This window comes from Cyrtonyx montezumae, unplaced genomic scaffold (assembly GCF_038088225.1).
Source record: "Cyrtonyx montezumae isolate F1298 unplaced genomic scaffold, pur_monq_1.0 scaffold_181, whole genome shotgun sequence".
Classification (NCBI taxonomy): Eukaryota; Metazoa; Chordata; class Aves; order Galliformes; family Odontophoridae; genus Cyrtonyx; species Cyrtonyx montezumae.
In genome coordinates this window covers 11662-21990 of record NW_027071916.1, presented here as the reverse complement: position 1 = coordinate 21990, position 10329 = coordinate 11662, and positions in this window count along the sequence as shown.

The following is a 10329-nucleotide window of genomic DNA, read 5'->3' as shown; positions in this document are numbered from 1 at the left end:
GGGGTGACAGCAGTGGAGGTGGCAGCGGTGGAGGTGACAGCTGAGGAGGTGACAGCTGTAGAGGATCCAGCGGTGGACGCTGTACTACCAGAAGTTACATCGGTGGGAGTGAAAGCAGTGGAGGTGACACTGGTAGAGGTGACATCTACGGAGGTGGTGGCAGTGGAGGTGACATCGGTGGATGTGACAGCTGAGGAGGATCCAGAAATGGATGTTGTACCACTGGAGGTGACAGCAGTGGAGGTGTCACCAGTGGAAGTGGGCACAGAGAAGGGGACATCTGTAGGGGTGACAGCAGTGGATGTGACACTGGTGAAGGTGACATCTGTGGAGGTGACAGCACTGGCTGCTGTACCACTGGAAGTGACATCGGTGGGGGTGACAGCAGTGGAGGTGACATCTGTAGGAGTGACAGCAGTGGATGTTGTACCACTGGAGGTGACATCGATGGAGGTGACACTCGTGGAGGTGACATCTTTGGGGGTGACAGCAGTGGAGGTGACATCAGTGGAGGTGACACTCGTGGAGGTAACATCTTTGGGGGTGACAGCAGTGGAGGTGACATCAGTGGAGGTGACATCGGTGGAGGTGACAGCTGTAGAGGATCCAGAAATGGATGTTGTACCACTGGAGGTGAAAGCAGTGGAGGTGACATCAGTGGGGGTGACAGCAGTGGAGGTGTCAGCAGTGGAAGTGGGCACAGACGAGGTGATGTCTGTGGGGGTGACAGCTGTAGTTGGGGTGACAGTGGAGAAGGTGATGCCAGTGGAGGTGACAGAAGTTGCGGTGGGAGCAGTGGAGGTGACATCTGTAGGGGTGACAGCAGTGGAGGTGACTCTGGTGGAGGTGGCATCAGTGGAGGTGGCAGTCGTAGAAGTGACATCGGTGGAGGTGACAATGGTGGGGGTGACATCTGTAGAAGAGACACTGGAGGAGGTGACAGCAGTGGGGCTGACAGCAGTAGAGGTGACATCCGAGGAGGGGACATCTGTAGGGGTGACAGCAGTGGATGTGACACTGGCGAAGGTGACATCTGTGGAGGTGACAGCACTGGATGCTGTACCACTGGAAGTGACATCGGTGGGGGTGACAGCAGTGGATGTTGTAGCACTGGAGGTGACATCGATGGAGGTGACATCAGTGGAGGTGACAGCTGTAGGGGATCCAGCAGTGGACACTGTACCAGTGGAGGTGACATCTGTTGAGCTGGGGACAGTGGAGGTGACATCAATGGGGGTGACAGCAGTGGAGGTGACACCGGTGAAGGTGGCAGCAGTTGAGGTGACATCTGTGGGTGTTGTACCACGGGAAGTGACATCGGTGGAGGTGACAGCAGTGGAGGTGACATCTGTGGAGGTGACATCTGTGGGGGTGACACTGGTGGAGGTGACAGCAGACAAGGTGGCAGTGGTGGAGGTGACAGCTGTGGAGGTGACATCGGTGGGAATGGCAGCTGTGGAGGTGACACTGGTAGAGGTGACATCTACGGAGGTGGTGACATCTGTGGAGGTGACAACAGTGGAGGTGACATCGGTGGAGGTGACAGCACTGGGGGTGATTTCTGTGGGGGTGACAGCAGTGGAGGTGACGATGGTGGAACTGACACTGGTGTCGGTGACATCTGTGGATGTGACACTGGTGGAGGTGACGGCAGTGGAGGTGACATCTGTCGGGGTCACAGCAGTGGAGGTGACGATGGTGGAGGTGGGAGCAGTGGAGGTGACGTCTGTGGAGGTGACAGCAGTGGACGCTGTAGCAGTGGAGGTGACATCTGTTGAGCTGGGGACAGTGGAGGTGACAAAAGTGGGGGTGACAGTGGAAGAGGTGACATCTGTGGGGGTGACAGCAGTGGAGGTGACACCGGTGAAGGTGGCAGCAGTTGAGGTGACATCTGTGGGTGTTGTACCACGGGAAGTGACATCGGTGGAGGTGACAGCAGTGGGGGTGACAGCTGTAGAGAATCCAGCGGTGGACGCTGTACTACCGGAAGTGACAGCAGTGGAGGTGACACTGGCAGAGGTGACATCTACGGAGGTGGTGGCAGTGGAGGTGACATCGGTGGAGGTGACAGCTGAGGAGGATCCAGAAATGGATGTTGTACCACTGGAGGTGACAGCAGTGGAGGTGTCACCAGTGGAAGTGGGCTCAGAGGCGGTGACGTCTGTGGGGGTGACAGCAGTGGATGTGACACTGGTGAAGGTGACATCTGTGGAGGTGACAGCACTGGATGCTGTACCACTGGAAGTGACATCGGTGGGGGTGACAGCAGTGGAGGTGACAGCTGTAGGAGTGACAGCAGTGGATGTTGTACCACTGGAGGTGACATCGGTGGAGGTGACAGCTGTAGAGGATCCAGAAATGGATGTTGTACCACTGGAGGTGACAGCAGTGGAGGTGACATCAGTGGGGGTGACAGCAGTGGAGGTGTCACCAGTGGAAGTGGGCACAGAGGAGGTGACGTCTGTGGGGGTGACAGCTGTAGAGGATCCAGCGGTGGACGCTGTACTACCGGAAGTGACATCGGTGGGAGTGGCAGCTGTGGAGGTGACACTGGTAGAGGTGACATCTATGGAGGTGGTGACATCTGTGGAGGTGACATCAGTGGAGGTGACATCGGTGGAGGTGACAGCTGTAGAGGATCCAGAAATGAATGTTGTACCACTGGAGGTGACAGCAGTGGGGGTGACATCGGTGGGGGTGACAGCAGTGGAGGTGACAGCAGTGGGGGTGACAGCTGTAGAGGAACCATCGGTGGACGCTGTACTACCGGAAGTGACAGCAGTGGAGGTGACACTGGTAGAGGTGACATCTATGGAGGTGGTGGCAGTGGAGGTGACATCGGTGGAGGTGACAGCTGAGGACGATCCAGAAATGGATGTTGTACCACTGGGGGTGACAGCAGTTGGGGTGACAGCTGTAGAGGTGACACTCGTGGAGGTGACATCCGTGGGGGTGACACTGGTGGAGGTGGGAGCAGTGGCGGTGACAGCTGTGGGGGTGACATCCGTGGAGGTGACAGTCGCAGAGGTGACATCTGTGGAGCTGACAGCGGTGGAGGTCCACGGAGTGGTGGAGGTCTCTGTTGAGGTGGCAGAGCTCTGTGGCGGAGTGACACTCGTGGGGGTGACACTCGTGGGTGTGTCACTGGTGGGGGTGTCACTCGTGGGTGTGTCACTGGTGGGGGTGTCACTCGTGGAGGTGACACTCGTGGGGGTCACAGCCCTGGAGGTCCATGGAGCAGTGGAGGTCTCTGTTGAGGTGGCAGAGCTCTGTGGCGGAGTGACACTGGTGGAGGTGACACTTGTGGGTGTGTCACTCGTTGGGGTGACACTCGTGGGGGTGACACTCGTGGAAATGTCACTCGTGGGGCTGTCAGTGGAGGTGACACTCGTGGGGGTCCCATCGTTGGCAGAAGAGACAGTGGAGGTCACAGTGGAGGCGGTGGCAGATGTGGGGGAGGGTTCCTCCGTGGGCATGACACTCGTGGGAGTGACACTCGTGGGGGTGACACTCGTGGGAATGACACTCGTGGGGGTGACACTCGTGGAGCTGACAGCGGTGGAGGTCCACGGAGCGGTGGAGGTCTCTGTTGAGGTGGCAGAGCTCTGTGGCGGAGTGACACTTGTTGGGGTGACACTGGTGGGTGTGTCACTCGTTGGGGTGACACTCGTGGGGGTGACACTCGTGGGGCTGTCACTGGTGGGGCTGTCAGTGGAGGTGACACTCGTGGGGGTCCCATCGTTGGCAGAAGAGACAGTGGAGGTCACAGTGGAGGCGGTGGCAGATGAGGGGGAGGGTTCCTCCGTGGGGGTGACACTCGTGGGAGTGACACTCGTGGGGGTGACACTCGTGGGAGTGACACTCGTGGGGGTGACACTCGTGGAGGTGACACTCGTGTGTGTCACAGCCGTGGAGGTCCATGGAGCAGTGGAGGTCTCTGTCGAGGTGGCAGAGCTCTGTGTCAGAGTGACACTTGTTGGGGTGACACTTGTGGGTGTGTCACTGATGGGGGTGACACTCGTGGGAGTGACACTCGTGGGGGTGACACTCGTGGAGGTGTCACTCGTGGGGGTGTCACTCGTGGGGCTGCCACTCGTGGAGGTGACACTCGTGGGGGTCACAGCAGTGGAGGTCCACGGAGCGGTGGAGGTCTCTGTTGAGGTGGCAGAGCTCTGTGTTGAGGTGACACTCATGGGGGTGACACTCGTGGGGCTGACACTCGTGGGGGTGTCACTCATGGGGGTTACACTCGTGGAGGTGACACTCGTGGGGGTCACAGCAGTTGAGGCCCACGGAGCGGTGGAGGTCTCTGTTGAGGTGGCAGAGCTCTGTGGCGGAGTGACACTTGTTGGGGTGACACTCGTGGAGATGACACTGGTGGGGCTGTCACTCGTGGAAATAACACTCGTGGGGCTGTCAGTGGAGGTGACACTCGTGGGGGTCCCATCGTTGGCAGAAGAGACAGTGGATGTCACAGTGGAGGCGGTGGCAGATGTGGGGGAGGGTTCCTCCGTGGGTGTGACACTCGTGGGAGTGACACTCGTGGGGGTGACACTCGTGGGAATGACACTCGTGGGGGTGACACTGGTGAAGATTACACTTGTGGAGGTGTCACTCGTGGGGGTCACAGCAGTGGAGGTCCATGGAGCAGTGGAGGCCTCTGTTGAGGTGGCAGAGCTCTGTGTTGAGGTGACACTCGTGGAGATGACACTCGTGGGTGTGTCACTGGTAGGGGTGATACTCGTGGGGGGTGTCACTCGTGGAAATGACACTCGTGGGGCTGTCAGTGAGGTGACACTCGTGGGGGTCCCATCGGTGGCAGAGGAGACAGTGGAGGTCACAGTGGAGGCGGGTGGCAGATGTGGGGGAGGGTTCCTCCGTGGGGGTGACACTCGTGGGGGTGACACTGGTGGAGATTACACTGGTGGGTGTGACACTCGTGGGGGTGACACTGGTGGAGATTACACTCGTGGGGGTGTCACTTGTGGGGGTGTCACTTGTGGGGTGGGACGCAGTGGAGGTCCACGGAGCAGTGGAGGTCTCTGTTGAGGTGGCAGAGCTCTGTGTCGAGGTGACACTGGTGGGGGTGACACTCGTGGGTGTGTCACTGGTGGGGTTGACACTCGTGGGGCTGTCACTCGTGATGTGTCACTCGTGGGGGTCACAGCAGTTGAGGTCCACGAAGCGGTGTTGGAAGCGGTGGAGGTCTCTGTTGAAGTGGCAGAGCTCTGTGTGGATTTGTCACTCGTGGGGGTGACACTCGTGGGTTTAACAGTGGTGGGGGTGACACTCGTGGAGCTGACCCTTGTCGAGGTGACACTGGTGGGGCTGATGCTCGTGGGTTTAACACTGGTGGAGCTGACTCTCGTGGAGCTGACCTTTGTCGAGGTGACACTGGTGGGGCTGACGCTCGTGGAGTTGACAGCAGTGGTGTTTGTATCCGTGGGGGTGTCACTCGTGGGGGTGTCACTCGTGGGGGTGACACTGGTGGGGCTGACACTCGTGGGGGTGGCAGTGGTGGGGCTCAGTGCTGTCAGTGTCACTGCGGCGGCTGCAGGGAGAGGTCTGTCAGCTCACACGGACCCACGGACCCCACTGACCCCAATTGCCCACAGACCCCACGGACCCCACTGACCCCACAGCCCCCACGGACCCCACGGACCCCACGGACCCCACGGACCCCACAGCCCCCACTGACCCACAGCCCCCACGGACCCCACTGACCCCACGGACCCCACGGACCCCACGGACACCCACGGACCCCACAGCCCCCACTGACCCCACAGCCCCCACGGACCCCACTGACCCCACTGACCCCACGGACCCCACAGCCCCCAATGACCCCACTGACCCCATGGTCCCCATTGACCCCGCTGACCCCATTGACCCCACAGCCCCCACGGACCCCATGATCCTCATTAACCCCACTGACCCCACCGGTCCCCATTGACCCCATTAACCCTACTGACCCCATTGACCCCATGGTCCCCATTGACCCCATGGACCCACTGACCCCATTGACCCAATGTCCTCACCAACCCCACTGACCCCACTGACCCCACTGACCCATTGACCCACGGTCCCCATTATTTGTCCCCAATTGTTCCCATTATTATTTCCCATTATTTCCCCCATTCATTCCCCAATGTCCCCCACACCCCCCCAGCCCCACATCCCCCGGCCCCATATCCCCCCTGGCCCCACATCCCCTCCTGACCCCACATCCTATATCCATCACTGACCCCACATGCCCTCCCCGGTCCCACATCCCCCCGGCCCCACATCCCCCCTGACCCCACATACCCCCCGGCCCCACACTCCTCTGGCCCCACATCCCTACCCGACCCCACACCTCCCCCCGGCCCCACATCCTCCCCAACCCCACATCCCCACCCGACCCCACACTCCCCCCTGGCCCCACATCCCCCCCCCAGCCCCACATCCTCCCCCGACCCAACATCCCCACCCAACCCCACACCCCCCCCCGGCCCCACATCCCCCCCTGACCCCACATCCTTATATCCATCACTGACCCCACATCCCCCCCAGGCCCCACATCCCCCCCTGACCCCACACCCTCCCTGACCCCACATCCCTATATCCATCACTGACCCCCACATCCCCCCCAGCCCCACATCCCCCCGACCCCACATCCCTATATCCATCACTGACCCCACATCCCCCCCCCAGCCCCACATCCCCCCCTGACCCCACACCCTCCCTGACCCCACATCCCTATATCCATCACTGACCCCCACATCCCTGCCCGGCCCCACATCCCCCCCGGCCCCACACCCCCCCGGCCCCACACCCCCCCGGCCCCACATCCCCCGTACCCGCCAGCAGCCACCCCAGAAGCGGACAGCTCCGTCCCATGGGGCGTACGGTGTCGAAGTGGCCCCGAAGGCGGCGGCGCCGCCCTATATGGGATCGGGACATCGGGGGGGACCTTTGTCCCCAACGTCGGCGGTGACACACGGTGACGTGGGGACATAGGGCACGGCGGGGTGGGGACGGTTCTGTGGGGTTTGGGGACGGCCCATGGGGTGTGGGGTCAGCCCTATGGGGTTTGGGTCAGCCCTATGGGGGTATGGGGATGGCACTATGGGGTATGGGGGAAATAATGGGACAGCCCTATGGGGTTTGGGGTCAGCCCTATGGGGTATGGGGACGGCCCTATGGGGTTTGGGGATGGCACTATGGGGTTTGGGACGGCCCTATGGGGTTTGGGGATGGCACATTAGGGGGTATGGGGACGGCCCTACAGGGTATGGGGCGGCACTATGGGGTTATGGGGACAGCCCTATGGGGGTTATGGGGGAAATAATGGGGGTGGCCCTATGGGGTATGGGGGAAATGGAGGGGGTCATAGGGTCAGGGGGGATATGGGAATGTCATTGGGGGATTGGGGCAATGGGGGATATGCGGACATTATGGAGACGTTATGGGGTCAGTGGGGGCGCTATGGGGTCAGTGGGTCATTATGGGGTCAGTGGGGTCATTATGGGGTCCTTATGGGTCCTTATGGGCCCTTATGGGGACCTTATGGGCACTTATGGGTCATTATGGGCACTTATGGGTCCTTATGGGGTCCTTATGGGCACCTATGGGTCCTTATGGGGTCCTTATGGGCACTTATGGGGCCATGGGGCCGTGGGGCAGCAGTGCGGTGTCGCAGTGTTTGTGTCCCCCGTTGCCATCACAACCACGGGGCGGGGGAGGGGCGTGGGTGGGGCGGGCATGAGTGGGGAGGGGGCACGCGTGGGGGTGGGGCACGAGTGGGGACACGGGGTGGGGGTGATCTGTGGGGCAGCCATGGGGCAGCATAGGGGATCTATGGGGGAACTATGGGGCAGCCAAGGGGATCTATGGGGCAGCCATAGGGGATCTGTAGGGGATCTATAGGGGATCTATGGGGCAGCCATAGGGGATCTATAGGGCAGCCATAGGGGATCTATGGGGGAAACTATGGGCAGCCAAAGGGGATCTATGGGCAGCCATAGGGGATCTGTAGGGGATCTATAGGGGATCTATGGGGCAGACATAGGGGATTTATAGGGGATCTATGGGGCAGCCATGGGGGATCTATAGGGCAGCCATGGGGGATCTGTAGGGGATCTGTGGGGCAGCCATGGGGGATCTATAGGGGATCTGTGGGCAGCCATAGGGGATCTGTAGGGGATCTATGGGCAGCCATAGGAGATCTATGGGGCAGTCATAGGGGATCTGTAGGGCAGCCATAGGGGACCTGTGGGGCAGACATAGGGGATCTATAGGGGATCTGTGGGGCAGCCATAGGGGATCTATAGGGATCTATGGGGCAGCCATAGGGGATCTGTAGGGCAGCCATAGGGGACCTGTGGGGCAGACATAGGGGATCTATAGGGATCTATGGGGCAGCCATGGGGGATCTATAGGGCAGCCATGGGGGATCTGTAGGGGATCTATGGGCAGACATAGGGGATCTATAGGGCAGCCATGGGGATCTGTAGGGATCTGTGGGGCAGCCATGGGGATCTATAGGGCAGCCATAGGGATCTGTAGGGGATCTATGGGGCAGCCATGGGGGATCCGTAGGGGATCTATGGGGCAGCCATTGGGGGATCTATAGGGCAGCCATAGGGATCTGTAGGGATCTGTGGGGCAGCTATGGGGGATCTATAGGGCAGCCATAGGGATCTGTAGGGGATCTATGGGGCAGCCATGGGGGATCTATAGGGGCGGCCGGAGGGGATCTGTAGGGGATCTATGGGGCAGCCATGGGGGATCTATAGGGGCGGCCGGAGGGGATGTATGGGGCAGAAACGGGCGGGGTGGGGCCGCGGGGTGGGGGAGGGGCGGGCGGTGCCGCAGCTGTGGGGAGGGGCGGCCCCGCTTCCCCCTCCCCCACCCCCTCCCCCACCCCACATTAACCCCTCCCCCCCTCCCCCCCGTGACGGTGTTTTGCAGTCAACGCCGCAGCGAAGGGCGCAGCGAAGGAGGTGAGGACGGGGCGGCCCCACAGCTCTGCCCCATAGCGCCCCACAGCTCTGCCCCATAGCGCCCCACATCCCTGCCCCATAGCGCCCCATCCCCCCCCTCATTCATTCTCCATCCATCCGTTCCCGTTGCTCATAGCTCTGCCCATCTCTGCCCATAGCTCTGCCTCACAGCTCTGCCCCATAGCGCCCCATCCCTGCCCCATAGCGCCCCACAGCTCTGCCCATAGCACCCCATCCCTGCCCCATAGCGCCCCACAGCTCTGCCCCATAGCGCCCCATCCCCCCCCTCGACCCACCCCCCTACATTCATTCTCCATCCATCCATTCCCACTGCCCCATTGCTCTGCCCCATCCCTGCCCCATAGCGCCCTATCCCTGCCCATAAGAGCCCCACATCCCTGCCCTATAGCGCCCCACATCCCTGTCCCATAGCGCCCCATCCCTGCCCCATAGCACCACATCCCCCCCCCGGCCCACCCCCCCTATATTCATTCTCCATCTATCTGTTCCCATTGCCCATAGCGCCCATCTCTGCCCCATAGCGCTCCATCCTCATCCCATAGCGCCCCATCTCTGCCCCACAGCGCCCTATAGCGCCCCACATCCCTGCCCCATAGCGCCCCACAGCTCTGCCCCATAGCGCCCCATCCCTCCTTGACCCACCCCCCCTGCATTCATTCTCCATCCATCCGTTCCATTGCCCCATAGCGCCCCACATCCACCTCATTCCTGCCCCATAGCGCTCCATGCTCTCTGCCCCATAGCGGCTCATCCCCCCCCATCCCCATTTATTCTCCATCCATCCACTCCTATGGCCCACTTCTCTGCCCCATAGCGCCCTCCATCCCACAGGTATTTCTGCCCCATAACCCCAAGTCGGCCCCACGTCTGCCCATAGCATCGCCCCATAACCCCACTGCCCCACATCTCTGCCCCATAGCGCCCCCCATCCCACAGGTATTTCTGCCCCATAACCCCTTGTCTGCCCCACATCGCCCTCTGCCCCACATCGCCGCCCCACGGCCACACCCTGAGCACCCGCGGCCGTTTTACGATGTTGGACTTTCGGGTGGGGCGGATCTGTGGGGCGTGGGGTGGGGTCCGCTATGGGGTGGGGTCCGCTATGGGGTGGGGTTCTCTATGGGGTGGGGGCTGTGGTGTTTGCTATGGGGTGGGTTCGCTGTGGGGTGGGGGCTGCGGGTTTCCCTATGGGGCACGGACCTATGGGGGCAGGATCTATGGGGGTGGGGGGGTGTGCCCTATGGGGCAGGGGGGTCTCTCTATGGGGTGAGGGGTTCCCTATGGGGCGGGGATCTGTGGGGGTAGGGCTGGAGCTCGCTATGGGGCC